This window comes from Brienomyrus brachyistius, chromosome 14 (assembly GCF_023856365.1).
Source record: "Brienomyrus brachyistius isolate T26 chromosome 14, BBRACH_0.4, whole genome shotgun sequence".
In the NCBI taxonomy this organism is placed as follows: Eukaryota; Metazoa; Chordata; class Actinopteri; order Osteoglossiformes; family Mormyridae; genus Brienomyrus; species Brienomyrus brachyistius.
This window is the reverse complement of record NC_064546.1, coordinates 14507051-14522960: the sequence shown is the minus strand read 5'-3', so window position 1 is coordinate 14522960 and position 15910 is coordinate 14507051. Positions and strand designations below refer to the sequence as shown.

Below are 15910 nucleotides of genomic sequence, written 5' to 3'. Positions count from 1 at the left end.
CAGTCTCTTAGCTTCGGAGTGTTCTCTCTACCCATAAACACAACAGCAAGCTTCTTCCTGTTAATAAAGTTAGTTGCAAAAAGAGCTGCTGGCTGCAGACGGCAGAAAACACAGCGCCTTTCCAGCCTTCCTCACCAGACACTCTCAATAACCTGTATACTTAGATTCCAGCCTCAGCTACCCTCGCTTAAGACCAAACAAAACCACAGGACTCATCTGTCACGCACTTACAGACATCCATGTCAGGGCCTTTTTGACTGTTGCCTGTTCCTTTGCTCTTAGTGCTGTATGGCCATGGAAACAACTAAATAAATACCTGTACTGAAGACTGTCACAGCACCTGTATTATTGTATTAATATGCAATGTTCTTATAACCCAACATTATAGTATAGCAAAGACATTTTACATATATCTGCATATAAATCAGCGTAATACTTCACGTTCAGACTACATACAGTATGAATCAGTGTTAATACAGCCTGCAGTCTTAGTTCAGTCTTCCTTTCCACAAGGTATGAGACCTGACACTTCTAAAGGCTTTTTTTTTTGGAGGGGGGGGGGGGGTGGGGGCTGGAGAAGAAATCTCTCTACCTGACAGATGTTTCCTTGTTCTATCCCCGGGGGAAGCTCCAACTCGGGCTCTCAGTCCCTGACACCCAGGCCATCAAGTAGCAGTATGTGTAGAGCTAGTAGGAACTCGGAGGTATTCATATGAAAAGGCTCCGCACTCGCGTCACACGTCATGGGCCTTCTGGAAGTAGCCCGGTGCCAAAAATTACTGCAGACTTTCATTAATGAGATTACGGAGGAGGGGGTGGGACAAAACACAAACCACTAAAAACTTGTCGTGCATCAAGCTTGAAATAAAGAACATTTTTGGAACATTTCTCACAGGTGCTTCCTCTTTAACTTAAGAAAGCCGATACACTTTACAATACACTTCGCTTCCCCCCCCAATATATATTCACAGTTCTGTTTTGACCTCCAGAAATGTCAAAGCGGGCTGATGAAGTAGAATGCCTCAGCAAATTACAGTGTGGGAAAATAGAGTGTGGTGTATTTATTGGAATATGCCTAAAACCATTAATGCTTGCACCTTTAATTAATTTAATTAATCTGATCAGGAGATCTTACTGACATCTAGAGGCAGACATTAATATGACAGTTAGATGCACACTCATATTCTCAAAGTTCACATCCCAAGAGTCCCCCCTGCCAAGGTCTGACATGAGGTGACTGGCACTTTCTACCGAGGCATCAGTTAAGCATCAAAACATGCAAAATGACACATTTATAAGGCTGCGATTGTAAGCCGCAATACCCTGCTGTAACAGTCGCACTTTGAGGGGTTTGTCCGACAAACTAAAAGGCTCTCTACACTCCTTAAAGGGAAATGCCAGTCCAAGGAATCACACAGAGAGTTGGGCCCTTCGGCACTGTGCTAGGTATCACAGACGGCCATTAAAGTGGATGATCTGTCGGTCGTGCCTTATACGTCACGCTTAAGCTTGCCAAAACGCAGACTCCACCAACTTCCTGCCGCGCATCGGAAGTTCCAATCAACTCCTTTAGATTTGCAATACTGGTACAGAAGGGGCTACATTTTAAAGCCTGCATTGCAGCGGGCTGTTAACGGACTTGAAGGCTGGCGCCGTTGTCGTTTTAAGCAGCTGCTCAGAGGATTTCACAATTCTCTGGGAGTCGCGTTAAACTTTCGACACCGAGTCACTACAGAAACAAAATGCTTTCGAAAAACAACAAGAAAAATGCAAACCCTTGAGTTATTACGTGTCCCACAGATGTGGTTAACTGGACTGCAGGAGAATGTGAAAATGTTTTGGTCGTATTCTTGGGTGTACAGTGGCCTCCAGTCATTCAGAAGGTCTACTGTAAGTAACGGTAGCCAGAAGGTGGCAAGACACTACAATGGACTAAAACTGAGAATTTTGACTGCCAGCCTTAAGGAACAATGTAATACATCATCCTGATGATTTTGGTCTGGCACACACCTAACTCACATTCAATAGCACGCTGTGACCTTGACCGCATGATTAAAATCATTAATGACCTGAGTGGCTGCATCCCCAGACTAGCAGACTGGCATCACGAGAGCGGTTACCATGGCAACCATTACCCTCACTCCAAGGGGGAAACGCAGCGAAACAAATGTCTGGTGTTCCAGAGGTGGAACAGTGCTTCAGCGGCATTAGGTGTAAAACAGAGGACTTACGCATACAGGTCTATTTCATCACAAACTTACAGCTTTGGTGCAAAGCAATTTTTTTTTACATTTTTAGTAAAGAAGCACTTACATTTTGCCGTATTGGTTCAGATTTGAGATCTGATTAGATGTATTTATTATCCATCTGTGTCGGTCAGCGATATGAAGAGTGAGCGAGAGAGGATCGCCACCGGTTGTTGAGCGGTAGCAAGGTCACCGGCATTTCCGCCCAGCTGATAAGGTGGCAGCGGCAAAGCCTCGGTCAGCAAGGCCTCGCCGAGCATTTGACAGCTGTGAAATATTCACCCTATATCCAAAACCACGATGGATGTGCTTGTACATGTGCAAAGGAGACTGGCTGCACACACACCACCATGCACCTTAACATTCAAGGGAGACAGCCATTATCCTCGGCCAAACCTTAATCGCTGTCTTTTTGTTCTATTATCATTAACACACACACACACACACACACACACACACACACACACACACACACACACACACACACACACACACACACACACACACACCGGCACAGCTGTCCGGGGGAAAAATGAGCCTATATTGAGATCCTTTCCTGACAGGCGTTTCTCTGGATCTGTCGGCCAAGGTATAAATAGCTCAATGACACCCAGCTAAACTCTGTTAAGTCTCAAAAGCAGGGCTTTCTATATAAATGTGTCTCTGAGCATCCTTGTGGAGCGACTAACAACTGTGTCTACGGGCAGCCACCTAGGAGCCAAAGCTGATAATCTACCCCAAGCTGGGGCAGGATGGCTGCAGCAAGGGCAAATCATCCATGTGAGACACGGGGGGGCACATGGCTCCGTCCCTGAGGTCCTTCCCTCTGACCAGCATTACTGAGTATAGAACTGAGAACAGAGAGCCTTTCCTGCAGCCCAACATTGAGTGACACGTGCAAAGCCAGTAGGGCTTTATAACAGGAATCAAAATACAATCACATGTCACGCTGCCACAGTCACAGAGCAAAACAACCTTTAGAGTGATTTTAACATTCATGCCGTTTTTTTCCCCCCATTGGTCGTGAGGCAGTCAGTTCCACATCACCACTCCACTTCCTGGGACGGAATATGGGCCGCATCCTGAGCATCGAAAATTTTTTACGGCTAGTGTATCAAAAACGAAATGCTAATGCGTCAAACTGAGCGTTTCTGTCAATCACTCCGCCCAGTCTTTGTTCTTCCAGCACGTTCTACTTCCAAGCTGTGTTAAGAGGGCTTTGTGGGATATGAGACACCTTATGGTCTCGCAAACCACAGTGAGAGAAGGGCTAAGCCCAGGAAAACATCCACAGATGGGTGCCATGTACTACAAAAACAAACAGATTGCCAGGCTATTCAAGAGATCCAGATCAAGCCATTTTCATACCATTACACTCTTACTAAAGCATGTACAGTTTATCTTACCCTGGGAAAGCACACGCTAGCTGTACCAGCTTGTATCAAATCATTCGGTTTCATTAGCAATATCACAAAACAGTAATGTGGAAAATGCTGGCCTAGTAGTACAGTAGTTAGTACAGTAAATGCACAATCATACAAGGTTCTTTTATGACAAATACACAGTCTACCAAACCCTAAACTCAATTAGTGGACTGTTCCCAAAACCACTGTGTGTAAAACACATCAAGTCTGAATCAGATCCTACAAGTTGATCTCAGGATAAAGGCCTTAAAATTCCCCAATGGATGAAAATCAGGTCAACGCACATGTCTGCGGCACTCGGCGGCAATACAACATATTAAATGCGAAAGATGACATCAGACGTAAACTAAAGGAGAACCAAGTGACAGCAAAAGACCATCTGGAGATTTAAAGCATCAATAGCCTACTTGACTCTACACATCTTTTAGGAAAAGAGCTTAGCAGATGTTAATACATCCAAGTCCTCTTCGTTCCACAGTTTTTGCTTAGCAAAGGTAGATTAGAACATGTATCTTGTTTCTGGGATTTAAACTGCCATTTAACTCTCTGCAGTGGAACTAGGAGAAGCACGCCAGACCATTTATAGGATGATTACAGCACAAATGCAGTTAATGCAATGACAGTAGCGCAGGAGGATTTCAAGACGATAATGAAAGCGAGGCAATGCGAAATTAAAACAAAAGTATGGTCCCCCTTTTGTGGTTACAGAGTAAAGCAGTTCTCTTTTTTGACCCATCAGAGTTTTAAAAAGACTCAAAGTTATTAGATTGTTCCAACTCACAGGAAACCTGCCATGTTTTCCTTAGTTCAATTTTCCATATGATGTCAGACTATTTAATGGCATTTGGGGAATAACGAGCTATGTGGACTGTTTTTAATCATGGAGATGTTTGTACATGGAACCAGCGTGGAGGTCAGCTACCTCGGGGACGGGGGGGAAAGCAGAGACCACCTGACAGGCAAGCAGCCAATGAGCAGTCCTGTTGGTATCATTGACCCAAATTTCATAGGTCCAAAACATGCTGCAGAATTTTCAAACACTTTTTTTTGTTTTTTTGTTTTATTTTGTTTTACAAAAAACAACCCTGAAACAGAAATGCAGCCCAAAATTTAGATCAAAATTTAGCCTAGTCTGTTGAGGTATCATTTTCACTATGTTCTCACTCTGAAAAGTTTTGGTGTTAGAAAATAAAAACTTAGTTACTGTAGAGGTGCTGCCAAGTTAGTGATCCATCATTGTCTCTGATGCAACCACATCTGGTAGAGATGTAATTCATAACAGGTGCCCTTTCCCAGATGCAGCTTCTAAGGGTTCGAGGATTAGGCTAATACTTCATCTAGACACCACTTTCCCTGGACAACTTTCTCTTCATCTTAGCATTTATCAAATCCTGTAAATTGGGCTCATTATAAACTCTGACAATTATGTTTGCATGGTGATGACTTTTGCCTTCTGCTCCGTCGCTTTGAGACTAAATGTATAAGTGATCGTTTGCAATATCCTTTTTGAAACCGTACCTCTGAATGCATTTTAACTGCATGCATCCCTGGTTATGTGGGGTGAGACAATCCAACCACAGAACATGTTCTGTTATGTGAGGAAATGTAATTCTGTATTACCTGTGTACAAATGCAGGATACTGTAATACCATGCAGCAGCTGTCACTGATCAATGTAAAGAGCATCTGCTCCCAAAATTGTATATAAATAATAATTATATATACCTAATACCACTGAAAACAATCAAAGCTCACACTGTATTGCCAAAAAACATTGCATTTTGCTAATATAAATGAAGTCTTCTTAAGTCTAGCTTAAATCTGGTGAAATCTAAGAAGAAATCATATTCCATATGTTTTTCTAGAATGAGAAACTTAACATCTGCAAAACATTTGAAGCAAGTGTGGAACCGAGTGAAATACGTATTATGTACGACAAAAAATGATACAACTAAAAATATACTTATTTTTAAGGTGAACCAACAGCTTTAAGAAACGTAAAAAAAGGGTTCAGCTGTAAGGCTAAAGTATGAACACTGATGCAAGATGTGTGTTTAAGAAGGAAAACAGAGCAGATGATTAAAGCCTCATTAAGCCCCGCATTCCCAGGCTGACGGGCGACAGCAGCTGCACGGCACAGATCGCGCAGCCCGCCTGCCTGCCGATTGACACAGTATCTGAGATGGCACATCTCTCCGTCCCCCACACCGCTAGCGAGCCAGCAGGCCAAGTGTCCGCTGCTAGGCTGCCTTGCTCCTCACACTGCCATTAGCGTGGCCCCCATTCGCCGCCGGTTAGCATTAGCGCCTCGGCTCTCCTTCCAGCATTAACGTCCAGCGCTCACTGCCTTTTACCTTCAGCGCGAGTCTTTTGTCGCCATCGTATCTGACCGCATGACATTATGTCAGTGGTAGCAGACATTCTGCATTATACCAGATCAGGACACATGCCATTACATAAGTTTGGGGCAGTCAAGCATGTAGAAATTTTAATATTTAAAATATGGCAGCTATCAGCAATTACCGGCAAACAATGTGAATAATTTATCCCGTTTTGAGAGTTCATGCAATTACTTAGACTAGAATTAGATAATGAAGGTGGTCTTTTCATGACATTAGGTTCCCTCGAGTTCATAATTTCCACTGCAGGAAGAAGATTCCCTCGAGTCCTCTCTGCATCCCATCCCGAGAGCGGTTTGGGTGCGGGTGGGAGAGACTGCAAAGCGTGAGGCAGAGACCCGTTCCAGGTCTCCCCGCAGCCACGCACACACACGTTACAAGCACTGCTGCCTGTGGGAGACCAGCTGAGTGGTCTAGCAGGTAATTTGAGGATGAGTCAAAGCACGCTGCACGATTCATTAGCGCCATTACGTTTCTGTAAATTTCATTATCCCCATCCAAAGCAATAGCAGGAAAAACAGAGCATGCCTACTGTGATACCTTGGGCATTTACGTAAAACGCTACTCGCCTTTGCTTCCGCCAAGCCTCAGGACCTGAGAGTCCAAAGGGGCTACGGTGAATATACACTAAACACGAACTGAGAACCAACACTAAGGCTGCATCTTTGATACAGACGCCAGTCTAATCAGGCAGAAGGCAGGTGAAATGCATAGATGTAGCCCCAGATTCAGCACAAAGCTCTACAGCCATCAAATCAATGGCAAGAAAAATATTCTAATAAACAGACTCAACAGAAGCTTCAGCAATACTACGCCAGGCGAATTAAAAAAAGAGCACCGACTGCTTCTCAAACCCACTGTCACCCGCCATTAGAGTCACTGCCAGCTACTGCCATCAACTGCACTTTATTTTCACAGGAACCTCTTGCCCGACTACCTTCTGCAAAGCACAAATACAATGTTATATATTTTTTTGAAAAACAAAGAACGAGGAAAGTGAGTGACAAGAGGTTAGTAGTTCAAGCTGAGCCCATAAGTAAGGAGATGCGAACGGGGGGATCTATGAGCTCAGCAGCCAGCAGCCCTTCCACAGGATGCTCGCCACCTCCAAATGGAAACACCCAGAGACAGATTTCAGAGTGTCCCGCAGGATTTGTCCTGTTCTGCTGCTACCACAACTTAAACTTTCATATAAGACTTGCAGCACTTTTTAAGTAGAATCAGACACCATTCCCACACGTACAGACGCCCCTCTACTTACGCTCCGAATGGCCGTTTGTAACTTGAAATGTTCGCAAGTCGTTATTCAACGTCATTTTAAGGGTATACGCAAGTACAAAGAACTAGGATGCTGGGAGTACGCACGCTACACTGCTGCGTGGTGGGAGTAGCGGCCAGTAGTCGATGTTGCGGACGAGAAACGGAAAGCCAAATGAACACGATTTGGACTTGCAGTCCTCTTCGATCGCATGTTTGAAAGTTCGTAAGTTGAAAGTGGAGTAGCGTCTGTATAGTGAATAGGGCCCTTATAACAGGTGAGGCACATCAGTGTGTGCTGTCCAGACAGCAGAAATTCTCGCCCGATCAAAACCATCTAGTGCACTGAGATGGGAAGAACTAAGGACATTCATTTTATTCAGTGAGAATAACAGGGTTAAGAAACCATTAAAAAGTTGTGCACTTACGAAGTTAATGGTCTGAAATGATAAGAGAGAAGGTTCAGTAGCAGAGCCACAAAAGCATAGAGGAAATAAGAAAAGCAATGGTTCTATGCTTTGTCTGGGATGCAATTTATAACAAAGCGTTTCAGCTTTCCGAGGTGCCGCTTGCTCCTAGCTGGAGGAAGAAGGTGAGATGAGGCTCTGAGAAGCGACTTCTTTGAAGAGCAGAGGCGGAACGCTGCCACTTGCGAATTAATATGAATGAGAAATCAACCCACATGTTTCAGACGAAACTCCACAATCACGAAGCAAACAGTGGGATTTACCTCTGAGAAACCACCATCATTAACAAGGGAAAAATAGCCGACTCTTGTATCGCGCAGACCTCACTCACGATCCACACTCACACCGCTAAGGACAGTGCCCCCCCAGGAAAGGCAGGAACGGAGCCTTTTCTACTGATTTTATTTAGCCACTTTACAAAAACTGCAGAACGGCATCAATCAGCAAAAGCTATTATACTGTACAGATACATAATTATATTTAATATCCATGTATAATATTTCTTAATTATTTATAACATTCCAGCTAGAAACCCCTATGCATTTCGTCGACAATTATTTTATATTTGTCACCAAAGTCTGAATTTCACATATTAAACAATAATAAAATCTATTCATATTGTACCATAGATGGTACTGCCGCATGTACACATTGAAACACTGTATTGTATGACCTAACAACACAGTTACGCATCATAACATCACTGCAAAGCCTAATCACAATAAACACCAGAGGGTAAAAGCAAGATAAAATGATACATTCACACTTACTCGGGTGGCACATTTCATTTGTTAATATAAAATGTTTCCAAGTATGCAAAGCAATAAAGGCCTGTCACTCATTTCCTGAAATACAAGCAAAACACACCCTTTGTCCAGAACATGCAAAAGCAGAAGCAACAGCTAAAACTCATCCTTTTCCGGTAGAATACCTTAGAAATTTCATCTGCCGTTTACCAGATCACAATACTCACCTGAATTCAAATTCAAGAGAAAAGGACAAACCTGAATTTGGTCTTATTCACTTATTCATTCATTCACATCATGTCCTCTTTAGTGTACAACAGGAATAAATACATTTCCTTACATCAGTGAAAAGATAGATGCAAAAACAAAATGTCCGCTACAATGGACATAAATGAATGGGTGGGGGTCTCAGGAGGGTAAAACTCTGTCTGAACCATCTACCTTTAATGACCAGGAAGGGTCAACAAAATTCAAATAATTTTCCTGATGCCTTATTTGTAGCTCATAATTACCATTTTGCTAAACAAAACCCAAAATTCAATTCCACTACTATGGCACAATATTACCTAAAAATGTAACTCATCTAAGGTTCAGCCACAGAGGACAGGCTATAGCTTGACCATAATGGTGATTTCAGAGCAGGTTAGGATACGTGATACCGTTACACACACAAATAACTGCTCCTAAGCACTTACAGCACTAAGCAACTTGGAATTATTTTAAAATGATAACAAGAAGCAATTTCACATATGGAAACTAACATCTGCGCAACCTTTTATGTTCTCTGCCGTCAAACATCCCTGTCCCTGCAGAGATACATGCCTACATGTCAAGACGACGACAGCAGCAAAGAGAGAGAAGGTAAGCTGCAACACAGCCACTGAGAGGCAAGCAGGATGCCAGTCACAGTTATTCCCAGTCCACTCCTCAGGGACACCCCCACACAGTCCACGTTTTTGCTCCCTCCCAGCTACTAAGAGGGAGCAAAACTGAGGACTGTTTGGGGTCCCCGAGGACCAGCTTGGGAATTGGAATTTCCCTCCTAGAACTATTTAACGAGTTTCAATTTCAAATGTGATCAAGGACAAAAAAAAATGTATCCGAATTAGGAGACGGAATAAAATAACCAACGGAAATCCAAGGCAGAGTAAATACTGTCATCAAGCTAAAGTAAATATACTGAACGGCTGCCAAAATTAAAATATATTTACCAAAATGAAAAGTATACGGATAAGCACTATTTACCAAAAGTTATTTCAGACATTAACGATATTCCATTGTTAGAGAGGAAAAGGAATTAGCATTAAATTGCAAAACAAACGAAACCCAAAAATGTGTCACATCACGATGTAAATCAAACCCAAGTTAAAACAGCCAGGAAGGAGAGAGATTCACGAAGCGGAAATTAGTTTGGTACAAAATTAAAGTAAAGTGACCCAGCTCTGTTTGTAACGGGCCACCATTAGACATGATTTATGACCTGCCTGGACAGCACAGCTCTGCACTTCAGCCTAGTTAGACCGAATAAGGCCATAACCAGCCATGCATCCAGGCTGAGCTATTTACAGTAGAAAGGAGACAAAATGTGTCAGAGCCTGGAAAAAAAAAATAAAAAATCAAACCCATTTTATCGTAGCCGCGCTCACAAACACCACTGGAGGAGAGTCTGAGTCGCCTGACTGTATAGCAACAAATTCACGATTAACAGCCTGTATATTTATGAGGAAGTATACATAATTAGAAATCAATCATCCACCCTTTGATATTTTAGAAATGGAAGCAAAAATAATATATCGCTGCTTCAACACCTTCAGCTTTCTTGGCCGCGTTACTCTCAGAGACATTATAGTGAAGCGAGTAACAAAGGCACAGCGTTCTGAGTGACCCATATGCAATTCCCGAAAGTGGTACTGAAGATGGGGAACGTGCTCCTCATTACTCTCTGAAACTGGGGCAGCATGATAGGGTCCCGTGAGGAGAGGGGACAAGCTGTGATGGGTTGCTTCAGGATCGGACCTCTTTTCTCTCGCGTTTTTTTTTTTCCGGCAGGGAGCAGAAAGACGCCGCCGTTCGTCGCGGTTCCCTCGTGCTCAGGAACAGCGCCATTCAGCCCAAGCAAGTCATCATTGCTGGGGTGTCAAAGCCCAGGACCATCTCCCCCTGCTCCGGTCCAAAACGACTGTGTACGTATCTTTAACATGAGAATCACCTAGGGTGCAAAAATAATAAAACTATGTGGTGCAGTGGTTAGCACTGTATGGGGTGGTGTGGTGGTGCAGTGGTTAGCACTGTATGGGGTGGTGTGGTGGTGCAGTGGTTAGCACTGTTGCCTCACACCTCTGGGACCCGGGTTCGAGTCTTCGCCTGGGTCACATGTGTGTGGAGTTTGCATGTTCTCCCCATGTCGTCGTGGGGTTTCCTCCGGGTACACCGGTTTCCCCCCCCAGTCCAAAAACATGCTGAGTCTAATTGGACTTGCTAAATTGCCCATAGGTGTGCCTGTGTGAGTGAATGGTGTGTGAGTGTGCCCTGCGATGGGCTGGCCCCCTATCCTGGGTTGTTCCCTGCCTCATGCCCATTGATTCCAGGATAGGCTCCGGACCCCCCGCGACCCAGTAGGATAAGCGGTTTGGAAAATGGATGGATGGATGGAAGAACCAATAGAGAAAGTCTGTATAGTGATATCGGAGCCCACTGGCACAGTCATAGCACCCATAGCAGCCAAGCCTTTGGCCTTGAATGTGCCCTGATCAACATAAAACCCCGTGACCTCAAAAACCTTCAGGTGTGAGGGCCCCACCTCCACCAGGCCATATTTAAGCACCACTTGCTGAGTGAGGAAGAGGCCTCTGGTACAAACGTACGTGTTTTGCTGCCTGGCCGGGCTTTCCTACCAACCGGCCATGTCTCACACGTGTCAGAATGTGTGGTGACATTCTGCCGAGTGCTTCAAGACTACACTAATGCACCCTGCTCGATCCACAAGTAATTTGAAAAAGAATACAAGTGAAAGGGCAGCAGAAAGCCGAGGAGTGACAGTGAGGGGAAAAATAAAAACTGCCAACAAAGTCTGAGATTTCTGCAAAACTGTTCACCCCGATTTGCAACGGGTATGCAGTTATCGATTCAACAGGCGAACGAGGCAACCGAGCATTATAACTAATATCTTCAGTTTGTTACTCATCTCATTTAAATTACTTTTTACCACAATTATATTTGCACAAATTGATCTTAATTTCCCCTAATTACAATCAAACCACTACTGATAAATCACTGCGATAAAAACAGCCCCAGAATAATCAGTTTCATGTGTAATATAAGAACTGCATGTACTTTTCAAATGACTGTATACAGCATGTAAAGCATCATGGTGTCCAATGCAATGTAAGAGAGGGTGACTCTGAAAATCGCAGCACCAAAGCAGCAGCCCCACGCACTCCTTGCGCTACATTAAAATCCGCAACTCTGTAACTCTCCATTAGAATTTGACAGAAAGGAAACTGTAATGCAGTAAATTTGTAATCTGGATTTTATTGGAACTAAATGGAATCATTCCACAGCCCCAGAGAACAACGATTTTTGGAGAAACTGAAGGCCCAGGACCCGTGAAAGTCCAGTCCAATAATCAGAGAACCACGTTAAAAAAAAAAAAAAGACGGTACAGCATTTATTTTTATTAAAAGTTTTTAAAAGTTTAAATTCCTGGGGACACATCACTGAGAACTGCGAGGCAGAATCATTCCAAAAGTAATGACTGCTTTTCTCATTTACTCACACTTTAGGCCAAAACCATTGGCTTAACAGAACTGTCAATTACACAAAACTAAAGCACATTTTTTTTCTCTCGTATCAGAAATAAACACATATGAGGAGCATATTTTACATTATCCTACAAAAACGCCAATATTTCTGCGGCTGCTTCAGATTTGAGGGGGCAGTAGGAGCTTGTCAGCGCACACAGAGGTGCTGGCAAAAACATGCCTTAAGTAGCCCTAAAACAGCACAAAACAGAACAGAAGAAAATAATTTCAATAATCTGTTAAAAAAAAAAAAAAACCTTGTTTATTTTGGTTCATCCATCAGTGAATTACATTTTTTTCCCCTCAGTCTGTGGAGACAACAGCTTGTTAGGTTCAGCCATTTAGCCTGAAAGATGCTAACTGATCTAAGGTAAGACTAAAATGCCCGTTACTAACGATGTCATTTTCCTCAGATAAGTGCTTTTGCAATGCCTCTTTCCAGTCTACGCACTTGGCATCCTTTAATCTCTATAAAATCCAAAGGCGAATAAGCGGAAGGGTATTTTACTGTAATAAACTTGTTCTCTAAAACAATTCTACACGTTAAGTGCGATATTCCTTTTTTTGGAGAGCGAGATATTCTGTCCGCGTGCACAGAAAGAGGCTAAATTTAATTAAAATATGTATTCATTCATTCATTCAAAAAATAAATAACTAAGCAGATTTTCACTACTATGCCAGAGGAGCATTCCCCCACCCCCGACACTGAACAGAGTGTTGTAAATTTGGAAGCCGTTTCAAACTGTAAATGACCAATCCTGCTTGCCGGGGGTACGGCATGGGGGGGCATTAATCAGAGAAACACGCTGAATGTTACAAATACAGTCTGTACTTGGTTTGCCTCCTTATTTTTACATTACAAAATCTAAGCCTTTCGCCCCTTTTTCATACAGAGTCCATTAAACCGTTACTCATACCTCCAAAGTCAGCTGAATCGAACCGCCTCCGTTTACACAAGGTAGCAAGCATTTACAGTTCAGTAATGATGCCCAAACACATCACAAAGCACAAAATCTGTATCAATTAGCTGTCTGCAGACTAACCTTTGTCTAAAGCATCTTAATTACCGGCCACGGCACACTAATTACGCTTCAGTGCATGTGCCATTAGCCACCCCTTGAGTAGCAACTGTTTGAGCTGCGGTCTAGTCAGCTGTCAGGCCATTCATTCTTTTCTATCACCCTCCGATGTGCCCTTATATGTCGATAAGAAGCGGGCCGCCTAACGACAGTAAAACTACACCGGTGTAATGACACTGATGAAAGTTTAATTGCAAAGTTCCTGAGATGCACGTCATACCATCCTTCCTCATTCTGGACTGACAAGGCAACAGTGACAACTACCCATGAATTTCGTACCGCGGAGAAAGCGGGCAGGAGCAAAACGGGAACCGGCGGTAACAATGTCTCACTTCTGAACTGGGGGTTTATCAACAAATCAAGTGAAAAATGAGCGTTTTCAAAGAATGGACGCAGTCGTTTGAATGGAATGAGAGAGAGAGAGAGGGAGAGAGAGAGAGAGAGAGAGAGAGAGAGAGGGAGAGAGAGAGAGAGGGAGAGAGAGGGACAGAGACACGAGGACTCAGCCCTGCAGACTAGGCTGCCGTTGACATCCTGGGGGACCAGCGCTTTCTCGACAACAGCTGCCGTGCAACACGAGCCATCGGACGCCCAGCGGGCCCGGCCAGCCCTGCCCAATTACCTGCAGGAAATGAGCAGCCAACAACTGACACACCAGGCCACTTTCTCCAAGGGCGTGGTGGGGCTCCCGATCAGGCCTCCGCAGGGGGGAGCAGGGGGCAACACCTGCTGCGCCTGGCAGCAGCGCATCCCAGGGAGAGCTTTGTCAATCAGGCCACTGCAGATGTTGCTCTGCTTCACGGTCCGGAGGCAACGGAACATGAAAGGGAACCTCAGCAGATCGGCCAACAGCAGATGAGCACTTCCCACCACATTCAAAGCTTGGACCGCACTTGGGCGGCAGCTTCAAACACACAGAAATCAAATCCACAGACAAACACTTCAAAACGACACATGAATTTCCAACAAATCGCCATTTTTTTTGGTTCTGGGTTCAAATCTGAACGCTACAGGTTTACTCAGACACCCCAGAAAAGAAAGAACCAAACGGTTATTGCATTTCAGACCCAAAGGGGCTCAGGTTGAAACGCTCGTGAAATTTGCTATTATTTCATTCCTCGAAGAACATTTCAGTTAATGTCCTGTTGAATAAGAGAAAGTGAAGCACAGAAGAAATGCTTCAAGAAAATAATGGATACAAAGCACATTCTTGACCACTACGCAGGTCATCTCACCAGGGTGCAAAATGACGGAATTGCAATTTGTCCAAGGAGATATCTTTATAATAACTATAGGAATGAGATCCCTATGACAGCACATGCTTAACTTGGAATCGATTCATTTCCCCATCTGTGAGAAGCTGTAACTCAATTCTGTTAAACAGCTCAGAGGCTGCATGGCACAGCATGGCATTCCACAGCATTGCCTGTGTACATTCTTGTCAACATATCGTAAATTTACAATCTCAAGCCAGGGACCCGGACGTCAGGGAAGCAGCCGTCAACGTCACAGCGCCGGCATGACGGCATGTCAAAGAAACCTGAAGGAGGACGAGGTAGTGGGTGCAGATGAGGGAAACAAGATACTATCACCGTCACACAGCTGCAGTCACCTGTCTGTCACACGACGGCTTCTCATTGGTTGGCCAAGTCTACGATGGTTAGAAGTCCTGCCAGCGGATACATCAAGGGGGTCACGGTTACGTCATCACCGCGTCAAAAAGCACCGACCATGTACGTTTGCTCGAGTCCTTCCTACCATTGACATGCACTTAATCTCATTTATCTCCAGGGGAACAGATCTGACTTTGCAACAAAGATCAGCCAGCAGTCAACAGTGGGTTATGCAGGTAGTAATTGAATCACTGTGTGCAGCATGCATCTAACAGATTGCAATTTAGAACAGGCTGGCTCGGCTCCTGACTACCATAACAATTCACACGCTCCGGGAAAGGCTGGCTCAACAGCAGTTGGTTAATGTGGTAAATATAATTCAACCATGAAGTGGAATCTTCTTGAACCAAAATGAGCAATTTCTCATTCCAATTCTGCAAGACAGTGCGGCTTCTGGATACATCATACTGATACAATGTATAACACAATGAATAGCCCATATCGGCCTTTAATACAAACAGCAGATTTCCAGCACACGCAAAATTTCGAGCATTGATATTACAGTCATGAAGACGATATTTAAAGGTCACACAGTCTGTGGATCTTTAATTAGATTTTCTTTAAAGACATTTTCAGCTCATGCAGCTGCCGTCAGCTGAATGCATATCAATACTATCTACAAAAACCATAAATAGCTGTAAAGAATCCGACATAATGCCAACAGCTCGCGTGCCAGTCTCCAGCAAAACAATGCTGGCAGGAGATTTTAATTAAATGCTATATAATTATGCTGGTACGGTTTGAATTTGTGGTCCCGGTGCATTGTGGGTAGACTTAGTTTCAACTCAGACATGTGCCTCCTATCTTGCGCAGAGCATCT

At 43.8% G+C, this 15910-nt stretch overlaps 1 protein-coding gene across 4 annotated transcripts in view; it reads right to left on the bottom strand.

Annotated features, from left to right (window-relative positions):
- LOC125707765 (RNA-binding protein Nova-1) overlaps positions 1-15910 on the bottom strand; it is a 36961-nt gene that overhangs the window by 15531 nt on the left and 5520 nt on the right. The gene's annotated exons all lie outside the window — the stretch shown is intronic.